At 44.5% G+C, this 16,779-nt stretch overlaps 1 protein-coding gene across 3 annotated transcripts in view; it reads left to right on the top strand.

Moving 5' to 3' along the window:
• The first annotated feature begins 1,428 nt into the window (after positions 1–1,428).
• FOXN3 (forkhead box N3) overlaps positions 1,429–16,779 on the top strand; it is a 403,882-nt gene continuing 388,531 nt past the window's right edge. For 2 of the 3 annotated variants that reach the window (XM_045060356.1, XM_011283437.4), the window contains exon 1: positions 1,429–1,594. The gene's annotated coding sequence lies outside the window, so the exon portion shown is untranslated. The remainder of the gene's footprint in view (positions 1,595–16,779) is intronic. The other variant, XM_045060357.1, reaches the window with a different exon arrangement.

Below are 16,779 nucleotides of genomic sequence, written 5' to 3'. Positions count from 1 at the left end.
TTTTCAAAGGGACTTTTTCTGCTCTGAAAATAGAACTCAGAAAAAACATATTTGATTTTCCTTTTGGTGTCAAACCACAGTGCCATTGTTATTAGAAGTTTTACAGAATTGTGACCTTCAACCTTGGTGACGTCAAAGACAGAAAGCAAGCTCCCGGATCCCGAAGCCTTTCAAACAGGCCCCTCAAAGTAAAGCACCTGTATTTTGAATCAAGGGCTAATAGAAGTTTCCCCTTAAATGAGCCCTTGCCAGTTTAAACGTTGCCTTCCAGGTGGGCTGCGGTAAGTGAACGTGCTGACAGGTCACCGAAAGCCCTTTTGGGGACGACGAGGAGAATCTGTGATAGGGGTTCAGGTAACACCCGTTCTGCAGTTAAAAGAGAAATCTAGAACTTACATTTCCCTAATTGTTCATAAGCTGACTTGTGTATACATCTAGGACCGTGATTTACTTTCAGTTTACTGAATTTGCGGATTTTCGCATTTGTTTTAATTTGTAATTAAGTTTTCTCTAGGAGGCCCACCATATGCCACCATCAATTCTTTCTCATTGATTTCGCCGGAGATACACGAGTGCGTGTTTTGATGCAATTTTTGAGGTCTTTTGAAAATCAAAAGACTACGTGTTTAGCCATATGGGCCTTTGTTATTTAAAATAGCATACGATAAAGTAAGAGAAAGCAAAATGCAAAAAGGACCTGTTAGGAAACAAAATAATTGGAAGACTGTTTATTTTATTTATTTTTATTTTTATTATTTTTTTTGCTTTTTTAATGTTTATTTATTTATTTATTTTTCAATATATGAAATTTATTGTCAAATTGGTTTCCATACAACACCCAGTGCTCATCCCAAAAGGTGCCCTCCTCAATACCCATCACCCACCCTCCCCTCCCTCCCACCCCCATCAGCCCTCAGTTTGTTCTCAGTTTTTAAGAGTCTCTTATGCTTTGGCTCTCTCCCACTGTGACCTCTTTGGAAGACTGTTTAAAAGATGGTTTTAAACACACCAGTTTTCAGTCTTTTTTTTTTTTTTTTTTTTTTTTTTTGCGTCAGATTTTTGAAATCTGTCTTTGTTGATCCCCGCGCTGGGAAGGTGCACAAGTGCACCGGGCAACCCTCCGGAAACCAGTTACTGCCCTGCGCTTCGCACTGGGGCTGCGGCCACCAACCTCCGCCTTCGGGGAGTTCAGTGGAGCCAATGTGCGCCTTTTCACATCTTATGCTACGATGTGACACCAGGCGCCGGTTCACCCGCACGCACGGCGTCCGGTTTTGAAAGGGGCCGACGGGTTTGTCTGTTTTGCGGGGACTCCCGGCGCTCACGAGCGGCCCGCCGTACGTGCCGGCTGCAGACCGGGCCGCGGGCGGGCGCGCGGCGCGCACTAGGACCCAGCGGGGCTCCGGGCCCCGGGTGGGAGCCGCGCCGCCGACCCCGGGCGGGCGCCGGGGCTGGAGCCGGGGTTCCGGCCGCGATCGGCTGCAGCTCGGCCGGGAGACGGCGCGACCCGGCGGCGGGGCCACCGGCGAGTCCAGCGCCGCCGCAGCCCCCCGATGCGGCCGCGAGAAGCAGCGGGGGGGGCCGGCGATCGAAGGTAACGAAAATGGGGCTCATTTCCTGCCTCCCGAGCCTCTGCTCTGGCTCAGCATTGTCACGAGAAGCCCTCGCTGCTCAGGCTGCTGCATTTTGGGGGCACCCTTTGATTTTTTAAGGTGTCCGCCCCCATTTTGCCACCTGGCTTCCGATTGATTTACAGCACGCAGCCCGGATGGGAAAGATCCAGGGAGAGCAAGTTGAATATTTTCATTAGTTTTGGCTCAGAAGTAAGTTCATTAAAAAAAAAAAAAAAAAAAAAAAAAAGTTTCTCAGGCATTTGTGAATCGTCGTTTTTAAAAATTAAAAAAAAAATAGCAGACAAGTGAATAATTTTAAAAAAAAACGAGCAAATAATGGATGTAATTCTGTTAATCACTTCCCAGGGCTTTACTTTTGTGGGTTCCCCGGGCATTACTTTTATTTTCAGGGAGCTAACGTGTTCAATGTGGAGTTTGGCTCGGGCAGAGTTTACAGCATTGCTGTCGTAACTGCTTTGCTATCAATTATGAGCAGCGTCAGCTCTGTGGGCAGTTTAAACCTCTTTTCACACACTGTAACTGGTTATCCTAATATGACATGGACAGATGAGAGTCCCCTTCGAGGACCGCAAGAAGGTTTCTCTTTTTGGAGAAACGTTGTTTTGGGGGGAGAAAACCACGATTACTGGCCGGGAGGCTGGAAGAGACTGTTTTTCATGCTTTGTTTATACTCCTGGGATGACATTTGGGGAAGGGAAATGCAGTCTTTCTCGGCAGCCTTTAATTGTGGGATTATTAATTTATTTAATTTATTAGTTTCGGTCGGCTGGGCTCGGGGAGCCCTCTGTCACAGGATGTGCTTAAGGTGACACGTTTTGCTAGCATTTGGGACACATGATTGCAAATGTAAAATGTGCCTCCTGTGGGCTGGTCTGCTGGGGAGCCCCGGTGTGGAGCCAGTCGTAGGCAGGGTGCGCCTGGCTCATTGAGGAAAAAGGGAATCATTTTCCTTAGCTAAGGAAGACATCCTGTTCTACTCCTTTTGTTCCCTGTTTTTCATTGATCGCCAGCTCTGCCTTAGGAGAGGGGAGTGCAGCTCCGAGTGCCGAGCGGAAGACCACACAAATGACTCTAAACCACTTCAACTCTCACACTGATTGGCCAGCTAGATGGAGACTTAGGAAAACAGCCACCCCAAACCTTCTTGTTGAAAATCTTGCTGTAATTTCAGATGAGGCTTCTCCGTGCACAGATTCCCGCAAGATTGCCTTTTTAATTTCGCGTGCAGTTTGCTTGCGATCACCTTTATGTGTAATTTTTCCTTGTTGTTCCTATTCCAGATAAAGTAGGCCATTTTGGTGACAAATTTCTTTGCAGACGTCAGCTGCTAGCTTACATGTATAGACATATCGCTTTACAATACATTCTCCATGATTTCTCCTCGGGAGCCGGAGAATGCAAAGTTGTTCAACTTACCAGAATTTTTCCTGGGCGTTTTTTTGACCCGGATATTTAAATTTCACCATCTGCAGATGGATGCTTAACTGTAATTTACTCTGATCGCTTAAGTGTCCTGGGCATTAACACGTATCACGCACTAAATTTAAGTCTGCAACCGTGAAAGAAAAAGGCAGTGAAGAGAGAATAAGCAAAATCAGCTGGCACGCTCTTAGAAGAAATTGTGGCACCTGGGTGGAGGAGAATGCATTTCCCATCCCAGAAAAGGGGCATTCCTCACCTTAATAGAATAGGAATTAGTAAATATTGTGGAATTGTGTATCTATGGGACAAAAAAAATACATCAGGCCCGTGGACGTCTTCCTTTGAGCCTTTAAGCACTTCAATTAAGAGAAACACTGTCTCAGAAGTTGTTCAACGTATAAACACTTTTCTGATTGGCTTAAAAATTTAGACACAGGAAGTGGATGGTATCTAATAACCCATGAGTGGAGACATGGTTGTCATGGAAACTGAGACTAGTACCCCCCCCCCAACACTCATATACCCTACCATAACCACCACTTAAAAAAAAAACAACAAAAACTTGCATGTCTCACAGATGCCTGGAGAACGTGTTGGCTTCTGTAAGCTTTCCCACAGCATCTGCTGAAACCTGAGACCATGCCTGTCAAATCAAGGTCATTTTACAACAACAACCAAAAATGCAGTCTCCTGGATTTCATAACTGTATTTTTCTTAAAAATATGCGAGGAAAAAAAAACCCTTAAAGCAAGGATGAGCACACGTGCTTACCTAGCAGTTTGCCACCTCTGAGTTGTGCAAGGCAAGGCTAAGAAGAATGTATTTGAGCGCTTAATTGTGGAATCAAACTGATTTGCAGGTCTACTGTTAGAACGAAGCTCTTTTTAGAGCTGTAAAGCCTCAAACGTTACCTGTGGATACAGAGGCACTTGGGGAAGGTATAATGAAGAGTGTCTGTTTGCAAGAGGGTTCAACGTCGTACTGTAGCAATTAAATTCAAAGAACTGGCACTTTGGAACCCTGCTCGAAGGCTGCCTGAGCAGGGATAAATAAAGACTGTGTCTGGTGCTTTGGGAAGTACAGGGGAGGGTGTTCTCAATAGCTGAGCTGGGAGAGGAAAACTCCTGAATAGAAATAAACTCTTTCAAAACTGCAATTAGCATTTGATGAACTCCCGAAAAGTTTCCTCTTCTTTTGTAGATGAGCAGACTGTTGTAGTTTGTAGGGTAATTGAGAGGTTCTCAAAATCAGAGTTGCGAATATTGTCATTGTCTTGCTCCTGGTTTCAATGACGAGGGTCGAGAAGGGAGCAAAGTTTGCCCCCCCCCTTTTCACTTTGTGGAGTGAAAAATAACCAAGGAGGCCCTCTCCTCAATTTTGACTCTGGCGATCAACGTGGAAACTTGTAAATATAATACCAGTGCGTTTCTGACATGTCTCTCATCTTGTCAGTGGTAGTCTTTAAATTCTAAATTCTTGATATGCGTTTAGTAATATCTTCCGTCCAATCATGATTTATAGCATTGTCTTCTTTTAATTGAAAATGGTCAGTTTTGGATCTTATTTAATGAACACCTTGATCTTTTTAAAAAGCAGCAAATTTTCCTTGTTTTTATCACCTAATTGCATGGGGGGAGAGAGGCGGTGGACAAAATCCCGGTTGTATTTTACTGTTTATACGATATCCTGAGTCTCTGACATAGGATATATAGACTTTAGAAGCGAAAGAACAATGTAACAATCACCTGTTGGAGTGAATCAGCGTATATTTCATGAGCCCATGTTGTCAAACACTTCACTGGTTGGGATTTGGTGACAAGGGTTGCATTTAATGGCACGACGCTTCTCCTTTAGCAAAGGATTTCCTGCAGGGAGCTTTCTTATCTGTAAGTATGGTCCTTGGCAGGAAGCAAGTCGGTTGGTTGTTTTTACAAACTGAAGGAAATGAATGGGAATTGTTGGTCTCCTAGAATCTGCCTGCCTTCTCCATTGTCTGTCAAATGGTTGGCTCAGGATTTCTAAAGAGACTGCAAATCTTTGGCATTTCTGTTGATTTATTTTTGACGTTGGTAGTGGAAAATTGGTCATTATGCTACTGTGTACAACTTATTTTACCAATACAAATGAACAAGATGTTCAATAATATCCTAATTCATGTTCAGTTGTCAGATATACACATACTGAAGCTGGCCTTTTTTGATAGCTGTGCCAAATTTCTAATAATTAGTCCAGAATACCAACCAAATGTCAGTTTCACGGAGCGCTAAAGGGAGAGTGGCGGCTTCATTCTTTTCTTTGCTTATAAGAAGAAAATTCATGGGGCGCCTGGGTGGCGCAGTCGGTTAAGCGTCCGACTTCAGCCAGGTCACGATCTCGCGGTCCGTGAGTTCGAGCCCCACGTCGGGCTCTGGGCTGATGGCTCGGAGCCTGGAGCCTGTTTCCGATTCTGTGTCTCCCTCTCTCTCTGCCCCTCCGCCGTTCATGCTCTGTCTCTCTGTGTCCCAAAAATAAATAAAACGTTGAAAAAAAAATAAGAAAATTCATAAAGACTGCATGTCAGGTATATGCCTGCTTCGCTGATGGCAAAAGATTGGTGTAGGGGGAGGGTCCGAAATCGGGAAGGGGATGCTAAATCCAGTTTACAATCCACGTGAGAAAAACAAATCTTAACCTCGAAGAGATTTCTTGTGTAAAACTCTAGATTACGTTTTGGATATTGTAAACAAGTATATTTGATTTGTTTTAATTTACGCATGTTTCAAATTCTGGAAGAGGAAATAAGGGTCTTTAAAGGGAAAGAAGTAAGTACATAAACCTGCATTTGAAGGAAACAGCCCTAGGGAGGGCTGGTAAGAGCATCTGAGGGAGAAAGTGATTTGTTGCAATGGTTTTCACACATTTTTTGAAGACATCATTTTTTGTTTTATATTTAGCACCAAATGGGATCTTACGCAAGACCCTAATACAAGAGCCTAACAGAAACAGAGCTGCTTGGGAGTGGGGGGGGGGGGGGCGTGGGGAGGGGGCGGGAATCAGGAGCCAGGAGCCCAGAGCTCGGATGTCTTCCCCTGGGTTGTGCCTGGGGCTCACCCTAGAAACCTAGTACCTCTATGAAACAGTTTGAAAATCATTGCTTTTAACATGTCCAAAATCTTCTCTAAAGAAGGCCCAAGGGAATGGCTTGCCTAGCCCCGGAACTTCTTAGCTGAAGAGAGAACTTTTGCCTCGACAGTTTAAGAGGTGCTTGTGCTCAGAGTGAGTAGGAGAAAGATATGTCTTACAGGCATGTATATAGCAAAAGATTCGGCGGGCCACAAATCCGGAAAAAGCCCTGGGCCAGTCCATTAATAAGGAAAGGAGAAAGGATGTTTTTTAGGGGTTAATTACAAACCAGGGCCTCCCTTTCCTTCTAAGTTATGGGAACGTTGCACAGAGGCATTTGATAACACGTGGTTATGACTGTACTGGAATGCATGGATTTATTCTGTTCCCACCTCAGGATCTGTTATATCGCTGTTATTCTATTTGTCAGTGAAAATTATTTCATATTAAGTGTCACTCATGAAATGAAAGTGTGCCAAGCTATATAATCTGCTTGGCAGGCTCAGTAGTGTTTTGAGTGTTGAGTAAAATGATCACGCACAGATGATATTTGAATCTCATCAAATAGATTCGCATTATCTCTGCGACCGTGCGATTTACTGAAACAGCAGTGTTGGGGGTGGGCTCGGTTTTCCTCTCATACATCCCAGAGCTACGAGTATTAAGGTTTCTGGGGCGGTGGGCAGAGAAATAAGTCCCCTTCAGTTCCACTCGTGCTCTTCAAGACCCCTCGATTCGCACACGCACAGTTTCGGAAATGAGGCGAACTCCGTGGACATTTCAGGCAAACTGTAGTGCGTCGTGGGACCACAGTCATCCTCCCTGCATCTTGTCCTGGAGACGGCACAGTGGGGGAGTCTGTAGAAGTAGAAAGGATGGACCCCTCTCTGTGTTCTTGTGACTTCCATGGTGGAGTTGGAAATGGTGTTTAGAATAATCAATGTTCTGGGAAGTCACAGGTCTTCCAACAATTTGTGTTGGAACTTCTTTTTTCTTTCTTTTCTTTTCTTTTCTTTTCTTTTCTTTTCTTTTCTTTTCTTTTCTTTTCTTTTCTTTTCTTTCTTTCTTTCTTTCTTTCTTTCTTTCTTTCTTTCTTTCTTTTCCTATTTTTTTTTTTTAAATAGGCACCACACCCACCGTGAGGCTTGAACTCATGACCCTGAGATCAAGTGTCACATGCTCTACCCACTGAGCCAGCCAGGTTCCCTGGGAACCTTTTTTTTTTTTTAAGAAAACATTTCCTCCACAAAGATGAAACTAATATGAGCACAAAATAGTTGGCTGTGGTAGTGGATGGAGAGAAAAATGATTGTGGTTAACTTTTATTTGTTGAATTATGTGGAAGAAAGCTTTCCATGTTTAGGCTGTTTAAAGCTATCTTACTCCTCTTCCCACTGCATTTCAAAGAATGAGTGTGTATGCAGAAAACCAATGGAACTGTCCCAAGGCATATTCATGAGAACAGACCAGTGATTCCTCTTGAGTGAGCGTTTAAACTCCATGTTCTTGGGGACTTCCCTTTTTGATCTCAAGGACGCATCCCAGTTACCGGACCTGGGGACCTGGCGGAAGGTGCTGAGGGAGGACTTCAAATGTTATGCGGGGTGCTGCGGGCAGGGTACCTTTGCGGATGTCACTTCCTTAAGATTCGGATAAGCAAGTCTTCAAGTCTTCCTTGAAGAGGGGGTTTTTGTATGTTATACGAGGTTAGATTTTAGATAATCTCAGATATCTTTTGTACATTTTGACATTTTCTGATTCGGCAAACTTAACATTGTTGCTGCCTTTAAAACAATTACCATTTGGGGCGCCTGGGTGGCGCAGTCGGTTAAGCGTCCGACTTCAACCAGGTCACGATCTCGCGGTCCGTGAGTTCGAGCCCCGCGTCAGGCTCTGGGCTGATGGCTCAGAGCCTGGAGCCTGTTTCCAATTCTGTGTCTCCCTCTCTCTCTGCCCCTCCCCCGTTCATGCTCTGTCTCTCTCTGTCCCAAAAATAAATAAACGTTGAAAAAAAATTTTTTTTAAAACAATTACCATTTAATGACTAGTTAATACAAATCTCTAAATTAAGGTAGTCATATCGTCTCGTGGGACTAGACTTAGCACTTCTTTAAACATTTTTTTAATGTTTACTTATTTTTGAGACACACACACACACACACACACACACACACACACACACACACAGAGTGTGTGAGCTGGGGCTGGGCAGGGAGAGAGAGAGGGAGACACAGAAGCAGAAGCAGGCTCCAGGCTCTGAGCTGTCAGCACAGAGGCCGATGCGGGGCTCAAACTCACGGACCGTGAGATCATGACCTGAGCCGAAGTTGGACTCTCAACCCGCCGAGCCACCCGGGCGCCCCTAGATTTGGTATTTATAATGGTCTCTTGAAAAAGAAATAAGTTTCTCTGGGTAAGTTAGGCAATGTTGGGTAACAGAAAAATTGTATCACACTAGTAAGAGGCTTTTGTTTAAAAGGTACCTCCCCAGGGCGCCTGGGTGGCTCAGTCGGTTGAGCGTCTGACTTCGGCCCAGGTCACGATCTTGCGGTTTTTGAGTTCGAGCCCCGCGTCAGGCCCTATGCTTGGAGCCTGGAGCCTGCTTCTGATTCTGTGTCTCCCTGTTTCTCTGCTCCTCCCCTGTTCACGCTCTGTCTCTCTTTCTCTCAAAAATAAACATTTAAAAAAAATTTTTTTTAAGGTACCTCCCCTACATGACTTTAATTAATTCCTATTAATCTAGTATTAATATACTACTGCTATGACTATTACTGCTAAGTAATGACAAATATATATTAATGTCCCATTTTACAGATGAGGAAACTGAGGCCCTGTGTTCCTAGGGCCTCATACTCTTTGGTAGCCAATTAGCTCTCCTGACCCCCAAATTCCAGGCATTTTTTCCACCCCACCAGCTACCTCACAACTGTTCCGGCTCTCTCTGTTGTAGGGTGGATGACTGCCCCTTCCATGCTTGAAATGGAATCTCCTCCTGGGAAAACACCGCAGGGCGGGATAGGGAATATTTGATGTGATTTTGGCAAGAAATAGGGTTTTGCTTCTTGAGGTTCTGTGTTCCCACATCTGACCTTCAGGGACGAGAGGGACTTTTTCGTTCCCTTGTCAGAGATCACCTTCCTTCATTCGTCTTCCTCTTTTGAGTTTTCCTTCATCTCCCCCTGAGCACATTGACCTACTTGGTCAGTGAAAAGCTCTCACCACAGGGAGAGGGCATTCCTGAATTACCCAAATATTTCACTTAGTCGTTCTGTCGTGGCATCCACAGAAACAGATTTCCCAGCCAACATTCACTTTTGTAATTCAGACGAGCTGTCCAACAGACTGCGAGGTGCAAATACAATGACATTTCCTTTATTCTCGGAGTAAAAACCAGGGGGCTGACTTTGTCAGCTTAGCAGGATGTCTGGTATCTCCTTCCTGGGGCTCCCCTTCCCCTCAGCTATGCAAACCCCGCATGGGCTGATACAGACCAAGTGGAGTGGGGTCAGTTGGACTTCCCCCGTCTAAGCCCGGACCTCTGCTGCTTGCAAAGCTGGCGGAGCAGGCTTCAGCCAGAGAAGGTTCGCAGGGACTTGTTGACGCCCTTGGTTGGCAACGGTCCGATGCTGGGCTGGGGTTGCACTAGGGTGTAAGCCCCGGCAGGGAAATGGCCAGGGCCCCAGCAGCTCCCACACCACTCTACTCCTTAGCTCTTTCCACAGGGTCGGGCATGTGGACGTCGTAGAAGAATAATCATTAAAAAAAAATTTTTTTTTTTACATTTATTTATTTTTGAGAAACAGAGTGAGACAAAGCATGAGCGGGGGAGGGGCAGAGAGAGAAGGAGACACAGAATCCGAAGCAGGCTCCAGGCTCTGAGCCGTCAGCCCGGAGCCCACCGCGGGGCTCGAACCCATGAACTGTGAGATCATGACCTGAGCCGAAGTGGGGCGCTCAACCGACTGAGCCACCCAGGCGCCCCGAGAACAATCATTTTTAAAATCCTCTGGACTCCAAGACGAAGGAAGATCCTGGGAGAGTGTTTTTCAGTCCAAACAAGTGGGAACAAGAGACAGAGCCTAAGCTCTGAGTCTGAGCTTTCGGGAAGAAATTTTCAACCCGGACATTCATTTCGTTGTTGTTTTCCTCTGTTACCACCATTATCCTGTCTCCCAGGTCAGCACACTTGGACACCTGCTTGTTTTACATCCATGTATCTCATTTATCACCAGAGCGCCTGGCTGCCTTCTTCGAAATCCTCCGGAGATTCATCTCAGGGAGACTGCAGGTAACCTGGAGGGGGCTCTGTCCCTCCCGGTCCCTGTCCTTCCTCTGCACTCCTGAAGACTTCTGTCCCTAAAACCCTCCGCAAGTGCCTTGGCCACTTAGAGCCGTGTGCGACCTTGACCTAAGACCCAGTGATATGGAAATAAGACTCAGTAATGTGGAAATCCTGAAAGCATTATTGTGAAAGTTAATCACAGAGTCCCTGAGGAGCACTTGGCAGAGAGCCTGGCACGTAGTTGCAATTTATCGTAACTCTTTTATTGTTGTGTTGTTGTTGTTGTTGTTGTGTCCCTCCTCTCCTAAGAAGCTGTGGTGATGTTCTGTTGCTCCCCTTGCCACGTCTGTCTTCCTCTGTCTGTCCAGACCTTCTGTCACCTTGTCCTATCCATCGGTGCTCGGGGATTGCCTCCAGAGCCGGTCCGGGTTGATTCATCCCTGCACTTGGTTTCCCCTCCAACTCCTCTGCCTTTGTTTATATTGCTCCTAGTTCCTATGATCCCCTGATCACAACCTTCTTCTTCCTCCCTTCACATGTGGGAAAGATGTCGATTTCACCCCTTCTGCAACTCCAGTGTATGGAGAAAATGCAACTTATTCATTTTTTTTTTCTACAGCAAACCATCTTCCCCAGTGCACACCCATGGATTGCTAGGAAGAAGAATAATAACTTTAGATCCTATCTATTTAAAATCTGACTGGGCGCCTGGGTGGCTCAGTCGTTTAGGTGTCCGACTTTGGCTCGGGTCATGACCCTGCAGTTCGTGGGTTCGAGCCCCGCGTTGGGCTCTGTGCTGACAGCTCAGAGCCTGGAGCCTGGTTCGGATTCTGTGTCTCCCTCTCTCTCTGCCCCTCCCCTACTTGCTCTCTCTTTCTCTCCCTCCCTCCGTCTCTCTCTCTCAAAAATAAACATTAAAAAATCAGGTAATGCAAACAGTCCCTTACAGTAATTCTCAGTCTTTCTAGGAGAACAGTGCCCATTCGCTGGGGTGGTTTCGCCTCCTTTGCCCGTGATGGTTTGTGTGGGAAGGAGTGTCAGGCACATTCTTCCCTTGTATTTCCTTTTTTTTTTTTTTTTTCAACGTTTATTTATTTTTGGGACAGACAGAGACAGAGCATGAACGGGGGAGGGGCAGAGAGAGAGGGAGACACAGAATCGGAAACAGGCTCCAGGCTCTGAGCCATCAGCCCAGAGCCTGACGCGGGGCTCGAACTCACGGACCGCGAGATCGTGACCTGGCTGAAGTCGGACGCTTAACCGACTGTGCCACCCAGGCGCCCCTCTTCCCTTGTATTTCTTACTGAGGACGAGCAGATTCAGCCTCCTTTGGTGGAGTGACCTCTGCTCTCGGGGGCTGGGTCTCTTGCCCACTGGTGCTGCTTGTTTAATACGAGCAGTCGAAGTCTGTGACGGCTCTTACGTGGAGTCTAATCCAGTAGTTGTCAAAGACCCACAGTAAGGTACAGATACATTGTCAGGAGGTCCTAGTAAGCACATATGGACATTGTATGAATGGGTGGACCATACAGAAGGCATCATTATTGGTTTTTTTTTTTTTTTACAAAGTTTATTTACTTATTTTGAGAGAGAGAGAGAGAGAGAGACCACATGAGTGGGGGAGGGGCAGAGAGCGATGGAAAGAGAGGATCCCAAGCAGGCTCTGTGCTGTCAATGTAGAGCCCAAGGCAGGGCTCAGGCTCGTGAACCGTGAGATCGTGACCTGAGCCGAAACCAAGAGTGGGACGCTTAACCCACTGAGCCACCTGGGCTCCCCCAAAAGATAGTACTCTTCTTGCTACACTCCAAGCACTCTGATCTCTTCCATTCTATTGAATTGAATTGAACTGAACAAACCTCACGGTGACGCCCTCTGCTGGCTTAGTCCCACTTCGGCTCCTAATTAGCAGCAAATTCTGAGTTTTAGCCACACTGTCCTTCAGCCGACTGGCCTGGTGGTCTTTGCAAGGGATCCGCTCCTCTGGATACAGCTGACTGCAGCCAAGTGCCTGGCTCTGGGCTCAATCTCCTCCTCTCCCCCCTCCTCCTCCCCGTCTCTAGCCCCTCACCTCACAGCTCCCTCTGCTTGGGCACGCCGTCACGCTGGGCCGATGAAGCTGTGTGCCACGTGTGCTGGGAGATGTGGGGCCACCTCTTCTCGGGGCTCCAAAATGGTGCAGGAAGACGGCACAAGGACATCCCTCCGCACTCAAAGGACATCTGTCTACACTCAGCATTACCTTCTCTATTCAGGAGGCAGAATCACCCAGGAGTAGTAGGTCAGGGCGAACAGGAACCACTCCACTGTCCTCTTTTCTCTCCTGTTTCTTTCCTGTAATTATCTGGACTCAGACAGGGGTGGACGCTTCTTCCGTGTTCCCTCTACCGCCTCATCCTGCCACCATCCAAGGCAGGGAGCTTAGCGATTTCCCACTCCCTAATGGGTCACAAAGCATCTTCCACTGTCTTCAGTTAGATTCTTTGAGCTGGTTCCTCCAGACTCCTAGTAAATGGCGGAAAATCCTGTCCCGGGACAAAGCCGGACTCTCGAGGCTGTGGAATTTCTGCCTCTGGCAGAGTCTACTAGTTTCCCATCCGTGTCCATTCTGTGCAAGTTTCAGCTGGGGTCAGCTAACGACCACATTTCCAAGACTCCCTTGCAGCTAAGAATGGCAAAACTCTAGCTTCTGGGATGTGAGTAGATGCGTGGGGTTTCTGTCTGGTTTATGTCCTTGTTTTTCTTTATAGTTTTATCACATATATATTTTTTAATCCCCAAACTATGTGTAGTTTACCTTTGCAATGCTTTCATATAAATGGAAACATAGATATGTGTATGTGCGCGTACGTACTGTGTCATAGTTTAAAATATGTTTCTTATTATGAACAGGAACAACAAAATGGAAAGCCTCTGCATTATGGTAACTGGCTAGGTATGGAATTTTTGGTCTCATAGGGTATAAGCATCTTAATCCGAATTGGTTTCAAAAGTGCCGGGGTGCCTGGGTGGCTCAGCTGGTTGGGCGTCCGACTTCAGCTCGGGTCATGATCTCGCAGTCCGTTAGTTCGAGCCCCACGTCGGGCTCTGTGCTGACAGCTCACAGCCTGGAGCCTGCTTCGGATTCTGTGTCTCCCTCTCTCTGACCCTCCCCTGTTCATGCTCTGTCTCTCCCTGTCTCAAAAATAAAAATAAAACATTAAAAAAAAAAAAAGTGCCTGTGCTCGTTTATACTCCCACCAGGAGTGAAGATGATTTTCTATTGTTTCGTGTTCTCATGGTATTTAATATTTAAAAGTTTTGCCAATGTAATACGCGTGGAAATAGCTCATTATTATTTAAATTGTTTTGGTTATTTTTTTTTAATTTTTATTTATTTTTGAGACAGAGAGAGACAGAGCATGAACGGGGAGGGTCAGAGAGAGAGGGAGACACAGAATCGGAAACAGCCTCCAGGCTCTGAGCTGTCAGCACAGAGCCCGACGTGGGGCTCGAACTCACAGACTGTGAGATCATGACCTGAGCCGAAGTCGGACGCTCAACCGACTGAGCCACCCGGGCGCCCCTAAATTGTTTTGGTTATTAATAAGTGTGAGTAACTCATCATAAGTTTGTTGGTCACAAATGTTTCTTCGTTTGTGAAGTTCCTATTGCCCTTTATCTAGTGTTTTCCAAAAAATGTTTAGTTTCTTAGATCTCTGTAGTACCTCTTTCTGTTTTCCACCTGTATCTTTATTCTTTCTACTCTTTAGTGTTTATTATTTTTTTTAACTTTCTAAGTTGGCAGCTTTTGAAGTTTTCTTTTCTATTCTTTTTAAAGATTAAAAAAATATTTTTTAATGTTTATTTATTTTTGAGAGGCAGAGAGAGACAGAGCACAAGCCGGGGAGGGGCAGAGAGAGAGGAAGACACAGAATCCGAAGCAGGCTCCAGGCTCTGAGCTGTCAGCACAGAGCCCGATGCGGGGCTTGAACCCAGGAACTGTGAGATCATGACCTGAGCTGAAGTCAGATGCTCAACCAACTGAGCCAATCAGGTGCCCCTAAAGATTTTATTTTGAAGTAATCTCTACACCCAGTGTGGGGCTCGAACTCATGACCCCAAGCTCAAGAGTCGGGCACTCTTCCAACTAAGCCAGCCAGGACCCTCTGAAGTTTTCTTTCGTTGTTTCTTTGTTTCTTTGTTTCTTTCTTAAATGATTATTTATTTTGAGAGAGAGAGTTAGAGGGGCAGAGAGCAAGGGAAAGAGAGAATCCCAAGCAAGCTCTATGTTTTCAGCATGAAGCCCAACGTGGGGGTCAATCTCATGAATTGTGAGATCCTGACCTGAACCGAAATGAAGAGTCTGACGCTAGTGGCATCTGGGTGACTCAGTCGGTTAAGCGTCGTCTGACTCTTGATTTTGGCTCCATCATGATCTCACGGTTTCATGGGTTTGAGCCCCATGTTGGGCTTTGCGCACTGACTATGTGCCTGGATCCTGCTTGGGATTCTCCTCCTCTCTCTCTCTCTGCTCCTCCCCAGACTCTGTCTCTCTCAAAATAAATAAATTAACTTAAAAAAAAAAAGAGTTGAATGCTCAACCAACTGAGTCACCCAGGCGCCCCAGAAGTTTCCTTTTCTAATACAAAAATACAAGCTCTAAGTGACCTTCTAAACACTGAGTCAGTGCTATCTCCAGAGTTTTAGTAGGTAGAATTTTCACTCTTGTTCAGTTCTAAATAACTTCTAAATTGATTATAATTTTTTCTTTGTTCTCTGAATTATTTATAAGTGTTTGGTTTCAATTTTCAAACTTAAGGTGTCTTTCGAGTTATCTTTTCATTATTGATTTCTAACAATTGCATTTTTTTGGTCATAGAATACAGTCTTATGATGCCAATTATGGAACGTAAGTCAAGCGTGTTAATCGAGTTTTAAAATCTTTACTATTTTTACTGATACTTTGCTGATCTATTTTTAATTGAGAGAAGTGTATTAAAATTCCTCACTAAGGGAGTACATTATAATTTTTTTCTCGATATATTTTGAAGTTACCTTATTTGGTGATACATTTAGAATTTCTGTGTCATCTTGGAGAATTGAATCTTTTATTATTATGAAGGAATGCACTTTAACACTTACGGTGCTTTTTGTCTTAAAGCATATTTTGTCTCATGTTCATGCAACAGCTCTAGACAACCATGAGACATGATTAGCTTCCTCTTTGTTAGTTTTTGCTTCCTGTTTTTCCATACTTTGCTTTTTTCAAACTCTTTTTATCCTAGTATTTTGGATGTATCTTTTACATACGACATATAGGTGGCTCTTGTTTTCAGGCAGTCTGTTAAATATCTTTTAACTGAAATTTGTAATCTGTTGATGTTTATTGTAATTACATATGTATTTATTCCTTCATGTTATTTTATCCTTTCCGTTTGTCCTGCCTCTTCCAAGTTTCTCTTTCTTTCATTTCTTGCCTTCTTTTGAATTGATGACCTTTCTTTTCTTATCTTATATATTCTTCCATAGTAGTTTAGAAGTTGTATATTCCTTTATTATTCTTTTCGTGGCTCTCTGGAAGTTTTAGCATGTATACTTATCAACGTCTAAAAGTCACTCATATCTTTTCTCTCCTCCCAAATAATGCAAGGATCTTGGACCACTTAACTCCAGTCAATGACCCCTGTTTCCCCAAATTACGTCCCATTTTTGCTCAGTGTTTTAGTTGTATCTTCTGTTTTGTTAACCGTACATTTTGGACATTACCATTATCATTTTAAAATAGAACTTTGTGTTCAGATTTACCCACATATTTACTCCTCCTTGCTTAGAATTCCTTCCTTTACCCCAGCCCTACTCCTCTGGATCACTTCTCTTCTTAGATTTCATCGACTGGGGATCAGTTGAGGGAAAACTATTTCAGTATCATTTGTTGGAAAATTCTGGGTTTTTTTCTATAGTTTTGTGAGGTATACAATATATTTTTGCTAGATATACAATTCTAGTTATTTTTCTGTCAACACATTAAAGATGGTCCATTATTTTCTGTTTTCCTCTGCTGAGAAGTCAATTCTAATTCTAATGGCCACTTGTCATTGAAGGTATTCTTTATTCAGTAGTACTTTATGGCTGCTTTGAAGATACTCTTTTGTCTTGGGTATTCTCCAGTTTTATTATAAAGTAACCAGATGTGCATTTCTTTCTTTTGTATTTATTTTGCATGGGATATTTTGGGGTTTTGTAAATTTGTGGATTGAATTTTTTCATCAGTTCTGAAAGATTCTCAGAATATCGTCTCTGCTCTGTGCTCTATACTTCTGGATTTCAGATTAGGTTTATCTTAGACTTTTGTTCTTTGT

The sequence above is a fragment of the Felis catus genome, chromosome B3, assembly GCF_018350175.1.
Source record: "Felis catus isolate Fca126 chromosome B3, F.catus_Fca126_mat1.0, whole genome shotgun sequence".
Classification (NCBI taxonomy): Eukaryota; Metazoa; Chordata; class Mammalia; order Carnivora; family Felidae; genus Felis; species Felis catus.
Note: the sequence above shows the minus strand (reverse complement) of the source record. Positions and strands in the feature narration are given on the sequence as shown.